This window comes from Mustelus asterias, chromosome 24, assembly GCF_964213995.1.
Source record: "Mustelus asterias chromosome 24, sMusAst1.hap1.1, whole genome shotgun sequence".
Taxonomy (NCBI): Eukaryota; Metazoa; Chordata; class Chondrichthyes; order Carcharhiniformes; family Triakidae; genus Mustelus; species Mustelus asterias.
This window is the reverse complement of record NC_135824.1, coordinates 44,826,374-44,845,016: the sequence shown is the minus strand read 5'-3', so window position 1 is coordinate 44,845,016 and position 18,643 is coordinate 44,826,374. Positions and strand designations below refer to the sequence as shown.

At 53.0% G+C, this 18,643-nt stretch overlaps 2 non-coding genes and 2 pseudogenes across 2 annotated transcripts; all 4 read right to left on the bottom strand.

Moving 5' to 3' along the window:
• Positions 1-5,937: 5,937 nt before the first annotated feature.
• LOC144511622 (U2 spliceosomal RNA) lies at positions 5,938-6,128 on the bottom strand. Its single transcript, XR_013500869.1, has one exon. It is a non-coding gene; the product is annotated as a U2 spliceosomal RNA (small nuclear RNA).
• A 1,658-nt stretch (positions 6,129-7,786) lies between these two features.
• Positions 7,787-7,964, bottom strand: LOC144511538 (U2 spliceosomal RNA; annotated as a pseudogene).
• Positions 7,965-13,984: 6,020 nt separating this feature from the next.
• Positions 13,985-14,175, bottom strand: LOC144511648 (U2 spliceosomal RNA). Its single transcript, XR_013500894.1, has one exon. It is a non-coding gene; the product is annotated as a U2 spliceosomal RNA (small nuclear RNA).
• A 1,648-nt stretch (positions 14,176-15,823) lies between these two features.
• Positions 15,824-16,001, bottom strand: LOC144511537 (U2 spliceosomal RNA; annotated as a pseudogene).
• Between the last annotated feature and the right edge of the window lie 2,642 nt (positions 16,002-18,643).

The window sequence follows — 18,643 nt, the reverse complement described above, 5'->3', positions numbered from 1 at the left end:
ATCATTTTTACAGTACAATACCGTGCTCATTTACAAAAACATTACATTTCGTTACATTTCATTTCTTAAAACTATATACATACGTCAGAGTTTACTGTGTGCCGTTGTTTTTCAGGTTGGCACACAGTTACGCGGGCCGAGGGTATTCTGCAGTTACCCGGCCCTCGGTCTGCCTCGGTTGAGACGCTTTACACGGTGGCCTTTCCCCATTGTGCCTTGGCGGCGGCTGCCCCAAGCTTGAGCGCGTCCCTGAGCACGTAGTCCTGGACCTTGGAATGTGCCAGTCTGCAACACTCGGTCGAGGACAATTCTTTCAGCTGGAAGATCAGCAAGTTTCGGGCGGACCAAAGCGCGTCCTTCACCGAGTTGATGACCCTCCAGCAGCGGTTGATATTTGTTTCGGTGTGCGTTCCCGGAAACAGCCTGTAGAGCACAGAGTCCTGCGTCACCGAGCTGCCCGGGACGAACCGCGACAAATACCACTGCATCTCGTTCCAGACCTTCTTTGCAAAGGCACATTCCACAAGGAGGTGTGCCACCGTCTCATCAGCCCCGCAGCTGCTTCGAGGGCAGCGTGCGGTGAGGTTGAGACCCCGGGCGTGCATAAAGGATCTGACGGGGAGTGCCCTTCTCACCACCAGCCAAGCCAGGTCTTGGTGCTTGTTTGTGAGTTCTGGTGATGAGGCATTCTGCCAAATGACATTGACAGTCCGCTCAGGGAACCATCCGACAGGATCTGCCGTCTCCTTTTCTCTCAGGGCTTCAAGGACATTACGTGCTGACCACTGCTTGATAGCCATGTGGTCAAAGGTGTGTTTCCGGAAGAATTTCTCCACGAAGGACAGGTGCTGCGGTACGGTCCAACTACTTGGAGCGTTCCGCGGCAATGTGGCCAGACCCATCCTCCGCAACACTTGGGACAGGTAGAACCTCAAAGAATAGTGGCACTTGCTGTTACTGTACCGAGGATCTACACACAGCTTGATGCAGCTGCACACAAAGGTGGCCATCAGGATGAGGGCGGCGTTGGGAACGTTTTTCCCTCCGTTCTCTGGAGATTTGTGCATCGCCTCCCTGCGGACACGATCCATCTTTGATCTCCAGATGAACTTGAAGATGGCCCGGGTCACTGCTGCTGCGCAGGACTTGGGGAGAGGCCACACCTGCGCCACGTACAACAACACGGACAGAACCTCGCACCGGATCACAAGGTTCTTCCCAGTAATGGAGAGGGAGCGTTGCTCCCACAATCCCAATTTTTGTTTGGCTTTGGCGATGCGCTCCTCCCAGTTTTTGGCGCATGCCCCTGCCGCTCCGAACCATATCCCCAGCACCTTGAGGTAGTCTACCCTAATGGTGAAGGGGACAAAGGATGTGTCAGGCCAGTTCCCAAAGAACATGGCCTCACTCTTACCCTGGTTGACTTTGGCTCGAGGGGTCCGAGCAGAAAACAGCCACGTCATCCATGTAGAGGGAAGCTTTGACTTGCGTCCCTCCGCTGCCTGGGATTGTAACCCCTTTGATGCCTGGGTCGCTTCTGAGGGCCTCGGCAAAGGGTTCAATGCAACACACAAAAAGGACGGAGGAGAGAGGGCAGCCCTGCCTGACTCCAGACCTGATTTGAAACGTATCTGATTCCCACCCATTGATTGAAACTGCGCTACTGATGTCTGTGTAGAGCAGTTGGATCCAATTGCAGATTCCCTCCCCAAATCCCATTTTGGAGAGCACATCCATCATGTAGCTGTGCGATATTCTGTCAAACGCCTTCTCCTGGTCTAGACTGATGAGGCAGGTGTCCACCTGCCTGTCCTGCACCTAGGCGATCGTATCCCTGAGTAGCGCGAGGCTATCAGAGATCTTCCTGCCGGGTACAGCACAGGTTTGATCAGGATGGATCACTGACCCCAGAGCAGACTTGACCCGGTTGGCGATGACCTTGGCCAGAATCTTGTAACCCACATTCAATAGTGAAATAGGTCTCCAATTTCTAATTTCTTCCCTTGCCCCCTTCTGCTTGTAGATGAGGGTAATGATGCCTTTCCTCATGGATTCTGACATGCTGCCTTCCAGAAGCATACTCTCGTATACTTCCAGGAGGTCCGGGTCCGTCAAGTCCCACAACGCCGAGTAAAACTCAGCCGGTAAGCCGTCGCTACCGGGAGTTTTACCCTTCTGAAGGGACTCGACTGCCTTTGTCAGCTCATCCAGAGCTACCGGTCTGTCCAGGCTCTCCCGCTCGCCGTCGTCCAAGACTTGCGTGATAGACGACAGGAAAGACTGGGAGGCCGTGCTGTCTGTTGGCTTCAGGTCGTACAGTCCGGCATAGAAGGATATGCAAATCCTCAGAATGTCAGACTGCGATGACCCTACAGAGCCATCTTCTTCCTTCAGGCTTGTGATCACTGCGGTTTCTCTGTGCACCTTCTGGAAGAAGAAGCGCGAGCACGTTTCGTCCTGCTCCACGGAGCGGACCCTGGACCGGAAGATAACCTTGGAGGCCTCCGAGGCAAAGAGCGAGGCTTGCTGGCTCTTCACCTCCCGGAGGTCCTCCTTGACATCAACCCCCATCGACTGCAGTTGGAGTAGCTCCTGCATGCTTTTCTGGAGTCGGGACATTTCCCCCCGTCTCTCCCTGGCCTTCTGAACCCCTTTTCGGGTAAAGAACCCCTTGATGTTGCCCTTGATGGTTTCCCACCAGAGCGATGGAGACTTAGGGCGGCACGGTAGCACAGTGGTTAGCACTGCTGCTTCACAGCTCCAGGGTCCTGGGTTCGATTCCCGGCTCAGGTCACTGTCTGTGTGGAGTTTGCACATTCTCCTCGCGTCTGCGTGGGTTTCCTCCGGGTGCTCCGGTTTCCTCCCACAGTCCAAAGATGTGCGGGTTAGGTTGATTGGCCAGGTTAAAAAAAAAAAATTGCCCCTTAGAGTCCTGAGATGCGTTGGTTAGAAGGATTAGCGGGTAAATATATGGGGGTAGGGCCTGGGTGGGATTGTGGTCGGTGCAGACTCGATGGGCTGAGTGGCCTCCTTCTGCACTGTAGGGTTTCTATGATTTCTATAATTCAAAGAAGAGTTTCACGGTTCTCCAACCGTGGTAAACCCTCTTGAGTTCCTCGAGGTTCTCTGGGGTCAACAGTTCTACATTAAGCTTCCAGGACCCCCTGCCCACTTTCTGGTTTTCCTCCAGCTGACAGTCTGCCAGCAGGAGGCAGTGGTCAGAGAAGAACACCGGCTTGACGTCGGTGGACCTGACCGTGAGCGCGCGGGACGCAAACATGAAGTCGATCCTGGAGCGGACAGACCCGTCTGGCCGCGACCACGTGTATCTACGCTGCCCTCCGTCTGCTTGGTCGCTGAAGACGTCGAGCAGCTTGGCATCTTTGACTGTTTCCAGCAGGGCTCTGGACGTAGCGTCCAGTTTACTTTCGGCCCTGTTGGATCGGCCGGCCTTGTCAATGATACAGTTAAAGTCCCCACCCAGTATGATTGGCCTGGAGGTGGTGAGTAGCAGTGGCAGCTGTTCAAAAGGTGCCAGCCGCTCGGTCTTGACGGCCGGGGCATACACATTAATCAGCCTGAGAGGGCAGTTTTTGTACGTGATGTCTGCTACGAGGAGGCGTCCTCCCACCACCTCCTTAACTTCGGAGACGGTGAAGTCGCCCCCCCGCAGCAGAATGCCTAGGCCGGATGAACGGCAGTCGTTCCCACCTGACCAGATGGACGGTCCGTGGGACCACACACTCGACCAGCGCCTGTAGTTGCTGAGGTGTGGTATTCCACACTCCTGCAGGAACAGCAGGTCGGCCTTGACCTTGGCCAGGTAGGACAAGCTGGCCGCACATCTCAGACTATCTTTAACACTGCGAACATTTAAAGATGCAAACTTTAAAGACATTTTAATGTTTAAAAGGTTTGTCAGTTCTTACGTGTCCTTCAGTCAGCCTCTTCCAGGTGCTGCATTCCTGTGGCGCTGACGAAATTCTGCAGGGCTGAGGTAGCAGTCCGACCCTGCCTCAGGTCCCCGACCACGACTGGGTGACATGGTCGGTGTCGTGTAGCCCTCGGTTGGTGCCGGGCTTGCGGGCCGATCTCCGCCTTGGGCGTCGTCGGTGTCCTCGTTCCTGTTGTCCGGGGTTTGGGGGGGCCTCGGCCGCACTGCTGTATCCGTCGGCTGGATGGTCCCCGGCTGCTTTCTGGTCGTTGGTCCGAGTCCATTGTGGTTCTCGTGCCGCTTTTCTAATGCGCCGTTTGATGCTTTGTCGGCTGCCCGCTTTCTTTTCCTCGTCTGAGGAGACGTCGTCCCTGGAGACCCTGGCTGCGCAGGATTTCCTTTTCTGGGTGCTTTTCTTTTTCTTTACCACCTGCCAGGGGCCCTCGGGATCTCCGTTCTCCTGCTCCATGTCCTCTGCGCCCTCTGCTGGTGGTGGTGTGGATGTGTCGTCATCCTGCTGCACTGGGGGGGTCCACCTTTGCTTCAGAAGCTTTCTCCGTGCCAGCTTCTTTTGCGGTGGGCTTCTTGTTCCCTGAGGCGGCAGGAGCACTCGCCTTCCTCGCTCCGCCTCCGGTGATCTGGGCGTAAGTGACCTTCCGCTTGGGGCAGACTCTGTAAACATGGCCAGTCTCCCCACACAGGTTGCAACATTTGCTGTCTTTGCACTCGTCGGTCGAGTGCCCCTCCTTCAGGCAGTTTCTGCAGACGGTGACGCTGCAGCTCGCGGCAAAATGGCCGGTTTTGCCACAGTTGCGGCACAGTCGTGGCTGGCCCGTGTAGTACAGGAAGCCTCGATTCCCTCCGATGGCAAAATTGGAGGGCGGGTGCAGAAGGCCTCCCTTGGGGTCAGTCTTCAGGGTGACTCTCATCTGCCTTTTACAGGTCCATATTCCATACTGGTCCATGACGTCCACGCTCTCTCCCTTCACCTCCACGTACCGGGAGAGGAACGTCAGCACATCAGCCGCAGGGACGTAGTGGTTATACATATGGAATGTGATAACCCGGTTCCGCTGGGACGGCATGGTGAACAGGGGCTCCGCCGTCAGGATAGAGAGGGGCCCCTCTTTGCCTTTCTCCTTCACCGCTGTCAGGAGCTTGACGCATCCTGACAGGCTTCTGAAGCTGATATCCACGTGCGGCGGCTTGCTGTACTCAGCCACACCGTAGATGTCTGCTGCTTGGAATCCGCAGCACTCGAACAATACCTTCTTCACGAGGTAATCGCGGCCCACAGGTGAGCCTCCTCCCGAAGGCTTCACCCGGATGGTGTTGGGCTGCCTTTGGCCTGTAGCTTTCAGAGCAGCTGCAGCCATAGCTCGAAAACACTGAGTCTTACTGTACCGGCGTTAGGTCCAAGCCAGAGGCTTGAAACCAGCATAAAGATCCACCAGTAGCAGCAGAGCTCAAGTGTTGCAGACGGTCGTCTGCCGGTCGTCCGACGCCTGCTTCTTCAATCCACAATCCCCATCGAAACTCGATAGCTCCTTGCGAAATCCGAGCTCTTGGCTTTGATCATACACTTGATCTTAGCCAAAAGGCCGAGAAGATTAAACTGATAAGAACAGATACTACACTTGATCTTAGCCAAAAGGATCCGTGAGTTTGTGTCTTGAGATGCCCTGTGTTGCTGTTTGTTAGCAGATCTCCCACTCACCTGACGAAGGAGCAGCGCTCGGAAAGCTAGTGGCGTTTGCTACCAAACAAAATAAGCCTGTTGGACTTTAACCTGGTGTTGTTAGACTCCTTACTGCGTTTACCCCAGTCCAACGCTGGCATCTCCACATCATGGATACCAAATAAACCCTGTTGGACTTTAACTTGGTGATGTGAGACTTCTCACTGTGCCCGCCCCAGCCACCCCGGTGCAAAGCGGGCACCTCCACGTCAGAGTGAGTTTGTGCGAGAGCTGTTTTTGAAGTTTGAGAATGTCCCCAGAAAGGGGGTGGTGCACCGTTCCCGGAGATACTGCAATACCGGGCCGATACGTGGAGTGGACGGAGCAAGCCCCTATTCCATCTCCCTGCTCCAAAAATCAATTTAATATATGGTCCCCAGATAAGGGACGTATCAGATATTAAACTGATAAGAACAGATACTACACTTGATCTTAGCCAAAAGGCCGAGAAGCGATGCCGGTGCTGCTCTTGACTCGCCCAATTGTCATATGCCTTCCCTCTTTGACAACAGGCTGACACCATTCAAACACTTACACATATAAGCACTCTCAGCTGCACTCTTGGCTTCTTTCGCCCAGCCTTTCTCATTGCAACACACAAGTTGCCTTTTCTCCCCTTTTTCACCGCCACTGCATCACAGTTATGTAGATGGCCCCGTACTCCACCAATCACTTACCAGAGGGTTGTGCCTATTCACATCTACGTCACTGTCAAGGCGCTGCTCTGCAACAAGCTTTTGAAAACAGTTGCGTGTTTTGCAGGCCGTGAGTGAGAATGCAGCAACCGACTGTGCCCATACAATACTTGCAGCACCAAAGGAGGCCGTTTGGCCTGTCCTGTCTGTGCCAGCTCTCTGCAAGAGCAACTCCCTTGGTGCCAGTCGCCCTACAAATACTTTACCTTCAGATAATTCATTATCTTTTGAAAGGCAACGCTTGACACTGCTGCCCGCACACTCGCAGGCACAGTGCATTGCACATTCTAACTACTTCCTCCTCTCCTCACCTCGCTTCTGTTGCCTGGAGTCCTGTTCTTGTCAGAGATTAAACAGCAACTCTGTTCCAAAGATCCAAAGGCTGTATACTTAAAGGAATTCTGCTAGCCCAAGTCTCGGTCGTGTGATATGAGTTTCGGGACGTTAAACAAGGTCCTCTTGTTGAAACCATTGTGTTAGAACAATTAGCCATGAGGTCATTAGCACCATTATTGGAGATGAAGACCTGCGAACTGCTCTTTGTTTGAAGTTGGCTTGGGCAGACAGACTGTCTTTTGGACTATTGTGTTCACTTGCTTAGAGTGTTTAAGTGATGCAAAGAGTCATGATGTGGAGATGCCGGCGTTGGACTGGGGTAAACACAGTAAGGAGTCTAACAACACCAGGTTAAAGTCCAACAGGCTTATTTGGCAGCAAACGCCACTAGCATTCGGAGCGCTGCTCCTTCGTCGGGTGAGTGGGAGATCTGCAAACAAACAGCTCCTGTCTGGAGACAAGAGTAGATATCTGTAATAGACAATGACAGATAGTGTGACATGAAGCCAAGATCCCGGTTGAGGCACACATGAGGACGGCCTCAACCGGGATCTTGGCTTCATGTCACACTATCTGTAACTTGGCTGGACTTGTAAAATCTGACTGGCTGTCCTGTCTGGAGACAATACACATCTCTTTAACCTGTGCTTAATTCTCTCTCCAGTCACATTGTGTGTACCTTTAAGACTTGATTAGCTGTAAAGACTCGCGTCCCAATCATTATTCATGATTCTGTAAACTGAGTTTGTGTCTTGCGATGCCCTGTGTTGCTGTTTGTTAGCAGGTCTCCCACTCACCTGACGAAGGAGCAGCGCTCGGAAAGCTAGTGGCGTTTGCTACCAAACAAAATAAGCCTGTTGGACTTTAACCTGGTGTTGTTAGACTCCTTACTGTGTTTACCCCAGTCCAACGCTGGCATCTCCACATCATGGATACCAAATAAACCCTGTTGGACTTTAACTCGGTGATGTGAGACTTCTTACTGTGCCCGCCCCAGCCACCCCGGTGCAAAGCGGGCACCTCCACATCAGAGTGAGTTTGTGCGAGAGCTGTTTTTGAAGTTTGAGAATGTCCCCAGAAAGGGGGTGGTGCACCGTTCCCGGAGATACTGCAATACCGGGCCGATACGTGGAGTGGACGGAGCAAGCCCCTATTCCATCTCCCTGCTCCAAAAATCAATTTAATATATGGTCCCCAGATAAGGGACGTATCAGATATTAAACTGATAAGAACAGATTTTTTATTTTTATTTCAAAAATATACTTTATTCACACAAAAAAAAACTCTCCAATAAAACATTGCAAAATTACAGATCCAAAAGTCATAAACAGTGTAAAAAAGAATCATTTTTACAGTACAATACCGTGCTCATTTACAAAAACATTACATTTCGTTACATTTCATTTCTTAAAACTATATACATACGTCAGAGTTTACTGTGTGCCGTTGTTTTTCAGGTTGGCACACAGTTACGCGGGCCGAGGGTATTCTGCAGTTACCCGGCCCTCGGTCTGCCTCGGTTGAGACGCTTTACACGGTGGCCTTTCCCCATTGTGCCTTGGCGGCGGCTGCCCCAAGCTTGAGCGCGTCCCTGAGCACGTAGTCCTGGACCTTGGAATGTGCCAGTCTGCAACACTCGGTCGAGGACAATTCTTTCAGCTGGAAGATCAGCAAGTTTCGGGCGGACCAAAGCGCGTCCTTCACCGAGTTGATGACCCTCCAGCAGCGGTTGATATTTGTTTCGGTGTGCGTTCCCGGAAACAGCCTGTAGAGCACAGAGTCCTGCGTCACCGAGCTGCCCGGGACGAACCGCGACAAATACCACTGCATCTCGTTCCAGACCTTCTTTGCAAAGGCACATTCCACAAGGAGGTGTGCCACCGTCTCATCAGCCCCGCAGCTGCTTCGAGGGCAGCGTGCGGTGAGGTTGAGACCCCGGGCGTGCATAAAGGATCTGACGGGGAGTGCCCTTCTCACCACCAGCCAAGCCAGGTCTTGGTGCTTGTTTGTGAGTTCTGGTGATGAGGCATTCTGCCAAATGACATTGACAGTCCGCTCAGGGAACCATCCGACAGGATCTGCCGTCTCCTTTTCTCTCAGGGCTTCAAGGACATTACGTGCTGACCACTGCTTGATAGCCATGTGGTCAAAGGTGTGTTTCCGGAAGAATTTCTCCACGAAGGACAGGTGCTGCGGTACGGTCCAACTACTTGGAGCGTTCCGCGGCAATGTGGCCAGACCCATCCTCCGCAACACTTGGGACAGGTAGAACCTCAAAAAATAGTGGCACTTGCTGTTACTGTACCGAGGATCTACACACAGCTTGATGCAGCTGCACACAAAGGTGGCCATCAGGATGAGGGCGGCGTTGGGAACGTTTTTCCCTCCGTTCTCTGGAGATTTGTGCATCGCCTCCCTGCGGACACGATCCATCTTTGATCTCCAGATGAACTTGAAGATGGCCCGGGTCACTGCTGCTGCGCAGGACTTGGGGAGAGGCCACACCTGCGCCACGTACAACAACACGGACAGAACCTCGCACCGGATCACAAGGTTCTTCCCAGTAATGGAGAGGGAGCGTTGCTCCCACAATCCCAATTTTTGTTTGGCTTTGGCGATGCGCTCCTCCCAGTTTTTGGCGCATGCCCCTGCCGCTCCGAACCATATCCCCAGCACCTTGAGGTAGTCTACCCTAATGGTGAAGGGGACAAAGGATGTGTCAGGCCAGTTCCCAAAGAACATGGCCTCACTCTTACCCTGGTTGACTTTGGCTCGAGGGGTCCGAGCAGAAAACAGCCACGTCATCCATGTAGAGGGAAGCTTTGACTTGCGTCCCTCCGCTGCCTGGGATTGTAACCCCTTTGATGCCTGGGTCGCTTCTGAGGGCCTCGGCAAAGGGTTCAATGCAACACACAAAAAGGACGGAGGAGAGAGGGCAGCCCTGCCTGACTCCAGACCTGATTTGAAACGTATCTGATTCCCACCCATTGATTGAAACTGCGCTACTGATGTCTGTGTAGAGCAGTTGGATCCAATTGCAGATTCCCTCCCCAAATCCCATTTTGGAGAGCACATCCATCATGTAGCTGTGCGATATTCTGTCAAACGCCTTCTCCTGGTCTAGACTGATGAGGCAGGTGTCCACCTGCCTGTCCTGCACCTAGGCGATCGTATCCCTGAGTAGCGCGAGGCTATCAGAGATCTTCCTGCCGGGTACAGCACAGGTTTGATCAGGATGGATCACTGACCCCAGAGCAGACTTGACCCGGTTGGCGATGACCTTGGCCAGAATCTTGTAACCCACATTCAATAGTGAAATAGGTCTCCAATTTCTAATTTCTTCCCTTGCCCCCTTCTGCTTGTAGATGAGGGTAATGATGCCTTTCCTCATGGATTCTGACATGCTGCCTTCCAGAAGCATACTCTCGTATACTTCCAGGAGGTCCGGGTCCGTCAAGTCCCACAACGCCGAGTAAAACTCAGCCGGTAAGCCGTCGCTACCGGGAGTTTTACCCTTCTGAAGGGACTCGACTGCCTTTGTCAGCTCATCCAGAGCTACCGGTCTGTCCAGGCTCTCCCGCTCGCCGTCGTCCAAGACTTGCGTGATAGACGACAGGAAAGACTGGGAGGCCGTGCTGTCTGTTGGCTTCAGGTCGTACAGTCCGGCATAGAAGGATATGCAAATCCTCAGAATGTCAGACTGCGATGACCCTACAGAGCCATCTTCTTCCTTCAGGCTTGTGATCACTGCGGTTTCTCTGTGCACCTTCTGGAAGAAGAAGCGCGAGCACGTTTCGTCCTGCTCCACGGAGCGGACCCTGGACCGGAAGATAACCTTGGAGGCCTCCGAGGCAAAGAGCGAGGCTTGCTGGCTCTTCACCTCCCGGAGGTCCTCCTTGACATCAACCCCCATCGACTGCAGTTGGAGTAGCTCCTGCATGCTTTTCTGGAGTCGGGACATTTCCCCCCGTCTCTCCCTGGCCTTCTGAACCCCTTTTCGGGTAAAGAACCCCTTGATGTTGCCCTTGATGGTTTCCCACCAGAGCGATGGAGACTTAGGGCGGCACGGTAGCACAGTGGTTAGCACTGCTGCTTCACAGCTCCAGGGTCCTGGGTTCGATTCCCGGCTCAGGTCACTGTCTGTGTGGAGTTTGCACATTCTCCTCGCGTCTGCGTGGGTTTCCTCCGGGTGCTCCGGTTTCCTCCCACAGTCCAAAGATGTGCGGGTTAGGTTGATTGGCCAGGTTAAAAAAAAAAAATTGCCCCTTAGAGTCCTGAGATGCGTTGGTTAGAAGGATTAGCGGGTAAATATATGGGGGTAGGGCCTGGGTGGGATTGTGGTCGGTGCAGACTCGATGGGCTGAGTGGCCTCCTTCTGCACTGTAGGGTTTCTATGATTTCTATAATTCAAAGAAGAGTTTCACGGTTCTCCAACCGTGGTAAACCCTCTTGAGTTCCTCGAGGTTCTCTGGGGTCAACAGTTCTACATTAAGCTTCCAGGACCCCCTGCCCACTTTCTGGTTTTCCTCCAGCTGACAGTCTGCCAGCAGGAGGCAGTGGTCAGAGAAGAACACCGGCTTGACGTCGGTGGACCTGACCGTGAGCGCGCGGGACGCAAACATGAAGTCGATCCTGGAGCGGACAGACCCGTCTGGCCGCGACCACGTGTATCTACGCTGCCCTCCGTCTGCTTGGTCGCTGAAGACGTCGAGCAGCTTGGCATCTTTCAGACTGTTTCCAGCAGGGCTCTGGACGTAGCGTCCAGTTTACTTTCGGCCCTGTTGGATCGGCCGGCCTTGTCAATGATACAGTTAAAGTCCCCACCCAGTATGATTGGCCTGGAGGTGGTGAGTAGCAGTGGCAGCTGTTCAAAAGGTGCCAGCCGCTCGGTCTTGACGGCCGGGGCATACACATTAATCAGCCTGAGAGGGCAGTTTTTGTACGTGATGTCTGCTACGAGGAGGCGTCCTCCCACCACCTCCTTAACTTCGGAGACGGTGAAGTCGCCCCCCCGCAGCAGAATGCCTAGGCCGGATGAACGGCAGTCGTTCCCACCTGACCAGATGGACGGTCCGTGGGACCACACACTCGACCAGCGCCTGTAGTTGCTGAGGTGTGGTATTCCACACTCCTGCAGGAACAGCAGGTCGGCCTTGACCTTGGCCAGGTAGGACAAGCTGGCCGCACATCTCAGACTATCTTTAACACTGCGAACATTTAAAGATGCAAACTTTAAAGACATTTTAATGTTTAAAAGGTTTGTCAGTTCTTACGTGTCCTTCAGTCAGCCTCTTCCAGGTGCTGCATTCCTGTGGCGCTGACGAAATTCTGCAGGGCTGAGGTAGCAGTCCGACCCTGCCTCAGGTCCCCGACCACGACTGGGTGACATGGTCGGTGTCGTGTAGCCCTCGGTTGGTGCCGGGCTTGCGGGCCGATCTCCGCCTTGGGCGTCGTCGGTGTCCTCGTTCCTGTTGTCCGGGGTTTGGGGGGGCCTCGGCCGCACTGCTGTATCCGTCGGCTGGATGGTCCCCGGCTGCTTTCTGGTCGTTGGTCCGAGTCCATTGTGGTTCTCGTGCCGCTTTTCTAATGCGCCGTTTGATGCTTTGTCGGCTGCCCGCTTTCTTTTCCTCGTCTGAGGAGACGTCGTCCCTGGAGACCCTGGCTGCGCAGGATTTCCTTTTCTGGGTGCTTTTCTTTTTCTTTACCACCTGCCAGGGGCCCTCGGGATCTCCGTTCTCCTGCTCCATGTCCTCTGCGCCCTCTGCTGGTGGTGGTGTGGATGTGTCGTCATCCTGCTGCACTGGGGGGCTCCACCTTTGCTTCAGAAGCTTTCTCCGTGCCAGCTTCTTTTGCGGTGGGCTTCTTGTTCCCTGAGGCGGCAGGAGCACTCGCCTTCCTCGCTCCGCCTCTGGTGATCTGGGCGTAAGTGACCTTCCGCTTGGGGCAGACTCTGTAAACATGGCCAGTCTCCCCACACAGGTTGCAACATTTGCTGTCTTTGCACTCGTCGGTCGAGTGCCCCTCCTTCAGGCAGTTTCTGCAGACGGTGACGCTGCAGCTCGCGGCAAAATGGCCGGTTTTGCCACAGTTGCGGCACAGTCGTGGCTGGCCCGTGTAGTACAGGAAGCCTCGATTCCCTCCGATGGCAAAATTGGAGGGCGGGTGCAGAAGGCCTCCCTTGGGGTCAGTCTTCAGGGTGACTCTCATCTGCCTTTTACAGGTCCATATTCCATACTGGTCCATGACGTCCACGCTCTCTCCCTTCACCTCCACGTACCGGGAGAGGAACGTCAGCACATCAGCCGCAGGGACGTAGTGGTTATACATATGGAATGTGATAACCCGGTTCCGCTGGGACGGCATGGTGAACAGGGGCTCCGCCGTCAGGATAGAGAGGGGCCCCTCTTTGCCTTTCTCCTTCACCGCTGTCAGGAGCTTGACGCATCCTGACAGGCTTCTGAAGCTGATATCCACGTGCGGCGGCTTGCTGTACTCAGCCACACCGTAGATGTCTGCTGCTTGGAATCCGCAGCACTCGAACAATACCTTCTTCACGAGGTAATCGCGGCCCACAGGTGAGCCTCCTCCCGAAGGCTTCACCCGGATGGTGTTGGGCTGCCTTTGGCCTGTAGCTTTCAGAGCAGCTGCAGCCATAGCTCGAAAACACTGAGTCTTACTGTACCGGCGTTAGGTCCAAGCCAGAGGCTTGAAACCAGCATAAAGATCCACCAGTAGCAGCAGAGCTCAAGTGTTGCAGACGGTCGTCTGCCGGTCGTCCGACGCCTGCTTCTTCAATCCACAATCCCCATCGAAACTCGATAGCTCCTTGCGAAATCCGAGCTCTTGGCTTTGATCATACACTTGATCTTAGCCAAAAGGCCGAGAAGATTAAACTGATAAGAACAGATACTACACTTGATCTTAGCCAAAAGGATCCGTGAGTTTGTGTCTTGAGATGCCCTGTGTTGCTGTTTGTTAGCAGATCTCCCACTCACCTGACGAAGGAGCAGCGCTCGGAAAGCTAGTGGCGTTTGCTACCAAACAAAATAAGCCTGTTGGACTTTAACCTGGTGTTGTTAGACTCCTTACTGCGTTTACCCCAGTCCAACGCTGGCATCTCCACATCATGGATACCAAATAAACCCTGTTGGACTTTAACTTGGTGATGTGAGACTTCTCACTGTGCCCGCCCCAGCCACCCCGGTGCAAAGCGGGCACCTCCACGTCAGAGTGAGTTTGTGCGAGAGCTGTTTTTGAAGTTTGAGAATGTCCCCAGAAAGGGGGTGGTGCACCGTTCCCGGAGATACTGCAATACCGGGCCGATACGTGGAGTGGACGGAGCAAGCCCCTATTCCATCTCCCTGCTCCAAAAATCAATTTAATATATGGCCCCCAGATAAGGGACGTATCAGATATTAAACTGATAAGAACAGATACTACACTTGATCTTAGCCAAAAGGCCGAGAAGCGATGCCGGTGCTGCTCTTGACTCGCCCAATTGTCATATGCCTTCCCTCTTTGACAACAGGCTGACACCATTCAAACACTTACACATATAAGCACTCTCAGCTGCACTCTTGGCTTCTTTCGCCCAGCCTTTCTCATTGCAACACACAAGTTGCCTTTTCTCCCCTTTTTCACCGCCACTGCATCACAGTTATGTAGATGGCCCCGTACTCCACCAATCACTTACCAGAGGGTTGTGCCTATTCACATCTACGTCACTGTCAAGGCGCTGCTCTGCAACAAGCTTTTGAAAACAGTTGCGTGTTTTGCAGGCCGTGAGTGAGAATGCAGCAACCGACTGTGCCCATACAATACTTGCAGCACCAAAGGAGGCCGTTTGGCCTGTCCTGTCTGTGCCAGCTCTCTGCAAGAGCAACTCCCTTGGTGCCAGTCGCCCTACAAATACTTTACCTTCAGATAATTCATTATCTTTTGAAAGGCAACGCTTGACACTGCTGCCCGCACACTCGCAGGCACAGTGCATTGCACATTCTAACTACTTCCTCCTCTCCTCACCTCGCTTCTGTTGCCTGGAGTCCTGTTCTTGTCAGAGATTAAACAGCAACTCTGTTCCAAAGATCCAAAGGCTGTATACTTAAAGGAATTCTGCTAGCCCAAGTCTCGGTCGTGTGATATGAGTTTCGGGACGTTAAACAAGGTCCTCTTGTTGAAACCATTGTGTTAGAACAATTAGCCATGAGGTCATTAGCACCATTATTGGAGATGAAGACCTGCGAACTGCTCTTTGTTTGAAGTTGGCTTGGGCAGACAGACTGTCTTTTGGACTATTGTGTTCACTTGCTTAGAGTGTTTAAGTGATGCAAAGAGTCATGATGTGGAGATGCCGGCGTTGGACTGGGGTAAACACAGTAAGGAGTCTAACAACACCAGGTTAAAGTCCAACAGGCTTATTTGGCAGCAAACGCCACTAGCATTCGGAGCGCTGCTCCTTCGTCGGGTGAGTGGGAGATCTGCAAACAAACAGCTCCTGTCTGGAGACAAGAGTAGATATCTGTAATAGACAATGACAGATAGTGTGACATGAAGCCAAGATCCCGGTTGAGGCACACATGAGGACGGCCTCAACCGGGATCTTGGCTTCATGTCACACTATCTGTAACTTGTAAAATCTGACTGGCTGTCCTGTCTGGAGACAATACACATCTCTTTAACCTGTGCTTAATTCTCTCTCCAGTCACATTGTGTGTACCTTTAAGACTTGATTAGCTGTAAAGACTCGCGTCCCAATCATTATTCATGATTCTGTAAACTGAGTTTGTGTCTTGCGATGCCCTGTGTTGCTGTTTGTTAGCAGGTCTCCCACTCACCTGACGAAGGAGCAGCGCTCGGAAAGCTAGTGGCGTTTGCTACCAAACAAAATAAGCCTGTTGGACTTTAACCTGGTGTTGTTAGACTCCTTACTGTGTTTACCCCAGTCCAACGCTGGCATCTCCACATCATGGATACCAAATAAACCCTGTTGGACTTTAACTCGGTGATGTGAGACTTCTTACTGTGCCCGCCCCAGCCACCCCGGTGCAAAGCGGGCACCTCCACATCAGAGTGAGTTTGTGCGAGAGCTGTTTTTGAAGTTTGAGAATGTCCCCAGAAAGGGGGTGGTGCACCGTTCCCGGAGATACTGCAATACCGGGCCGATACGTGGAGTGGACGGAGCAAGCCCCTATTCCATCTCCCTGCTCCAAAAATCAATTTAATATATGGTCCCCAGATAAGGGACGTATCAGATATTAAACTGATAAGAACAGATTTTTTATTTTTATTTCAAAAATATACTTTATTCACACAAAAAAAAACTCTCCAATAAAACATTGCAAAATTACAGATCCAAAAGTCATAAACAGTGTAAAAAAGAATCATTTTTACAGTACAATACCGTGCTCATTTACAAAAACATTACATTTCGTTACATTTCATTTCTTAAAACTATATACATACGTCAGAGTTTACTGTGTGCCGTTGTTTTTCAGGTTGGCACACAGTTACGCGGGCCGAGGGTATTCTGCAGTTACCCGGCCCTCGGTCTGCCTCGGTTGAGACGCTTTACACGGTGGCCTTTCCCCATTGTGCCTTGGCGGCGGCTGCCCCAAGCTTGAGCGCGTCCCTGAGCACGTAGTCCTGGACCTTGGAATGTGCCAGTCTGCAACACTCGGTCGAGGACAATTCTTTCAGCTGGAAGATCAGCAAGTTTCGGGCGGACCAAAGCGCGTCCTTCACCGAGTTGATGACCCTCCAGCAGCGGTTGATATTTGTTTCGGTGTGCGTTCCCGGAAACAGCCTGTAGAGCACAGAGTCCTGCGTCACCGAGCTGCCCGGGACGAACCGCGACAAATACCACTGCATCTCGTTCCAGACCTTCTTTGCAAAGGCACATTCCACAAGGAGGTGTGCCACCGTCTCATCAGCCCCGCAGCTGCTTCGAGGGCAGCGTGCGGTGAGGTTGAGACCCCGGGCGTGCATAAAGGATCTGACGGGGAGTGCCCTTCTCACCACCAGCCAAGCCAGGTCTTGGTGCTTGTTTGTGAGTTCTGGTGATGAGGCATTCTGCCAAATGACATTGACAGTCCGCTCAGGGAACCATCCGACAGGATCTGCCGTCTCCTTTTCTCTCAGGGCTTCAAGGACATTACGTGCTGACCACTGCTTGATAGCCATGTGGTCAAAGGTGTGTTTCCGGAAGAATTTCTCCACGAAGGACAGGTGCTGCGGTACGGTCCAACTACTTGGAGCGTTCCGCGGCAATGTGGCCAGACCCATCCTCCGCAAGACTTGGGACAGGTAGAACCTCAAAAAATAGTGGCACTTGCTGTTACTGTACCGAGGATCTACACACAGCTTGATGCAGCTGCACACAAAGGTGGCCATCAGGATGAGGGCGGCGTTGGGAACGTTTTTCCCTCCGTTCTCTGGAGATTTGTGCATCGCCTCCCTGCGGACACGATCCATCTTTGATCTCCAGATGAACTTGAAGATGGCCCGGGTCACTGCTGCTGCGCAGGACTTGGGGAGAGGCCACACCTGCGCCACGTACAACAACACGGACAGAACCTCGCACCGGATCACAAGGTTCTTCCCAGTAATGGAGAGGGAGCGTTGCTCCCACAATCCCAATTTTTGTTTGGCTTTGGCGATGCGCTCCTCCCAGTTTTTGGCGCATGCCCCTGCCGCTCCGAACCATATCCCCAGCACCTTGAGGTAGTCTACCCTAATGGTGAAGGGGACAAAGGATGTGTCAGGCCAGTTCCCAAAGAACATGGCCTCACTCTTACCCTGGTTGACTTTGGCTCGAGGGGTCCGAGCAGAAAACAGCCACGTCATCCATGTAGAGGGAAGCTTTGACTTGCGTCCCTCCGCTGCCTGGGATTGTAACCCCTTTGATGCCTGGGTCGCTTCTGAGGGCCTCGGCAAAGGGTTCAATGCAACACACAAAAAGGACGGAGGAGAGAGGGCAGCCCTGCCTGACTCCAGACCTGATTTGAAACGTATCTGATTCCCACCCATTGATTGAAACTGCGCTACTGATGTCTGTGTAGAGCAGTTGGATCCAATTGCAGATTCCCTCCCCAAATCCCATTTTGGAGAGCACATCCATCATGTAGCTGTGCGATATTCTGTCAAACGCCTTCTCCTGGTCTAGACTGATGAGGCAGGTGTCCACCTGCCTGTCCTGCACCTAGGCGATCGTATCCCTGAGTAGCGCGAGGCTATCAGAGATCTTCCTGCCGGGTACAGCACAGGTTTGATCAGGATGGATCACTGACCCCAGAGCAGACTTGACCCGGTTGGCGATGACCTTGGCCAGAATCTTGTAACCCACATTCAATAGTGAAATAGGTCTCCAATTTCTAATTTCTTCCCTTGCCCCCTTCTGCTTGTAGATGAGGGTAATGATGCCTTTCCTCATGGATTCTGACATGCTGCCTTCCAGAAGCATACTCTCGTATACTTCCAGGAGGTCCGGGTCCGTCAAGTCCCACAACGCCGAGTAAAACTCAGCCGGTAAGCCGTCGCTACCGGGAGTTTTACCCTTCTGAAGGGACTCGACTGCCTTTGTCAGCTCATCCAGAGCTACCGGTCTGTCCAGGCTCTCCCGCTCGCCGTCGTCCAAGACTTGCGTGATAGACGACAGGAAAGACTGGGAGGCCGTGCTGTCTGTTGGCTTCAGGTCGTACAGTCCGGCATAGAAGGATATGCAAATCCTCAGAATGTCAGACTGCGATGACCCTACAGAGCCATCTTCTTCCTTCAGGCTTGTGATCACTGCGGTTTCTCTGTGCACCTTCTGGAAGAAGAAGCGCGAGCACGTTTCGTCCTGCTCCACGGAGCGGACCCTGGACCGGAAGATAACCTTGGAGGCCTCCGAGGCAAAGAGCGAGGCTTGCTGGCTCTTCACCTCCCGGAGGTCCTCCTTGACAT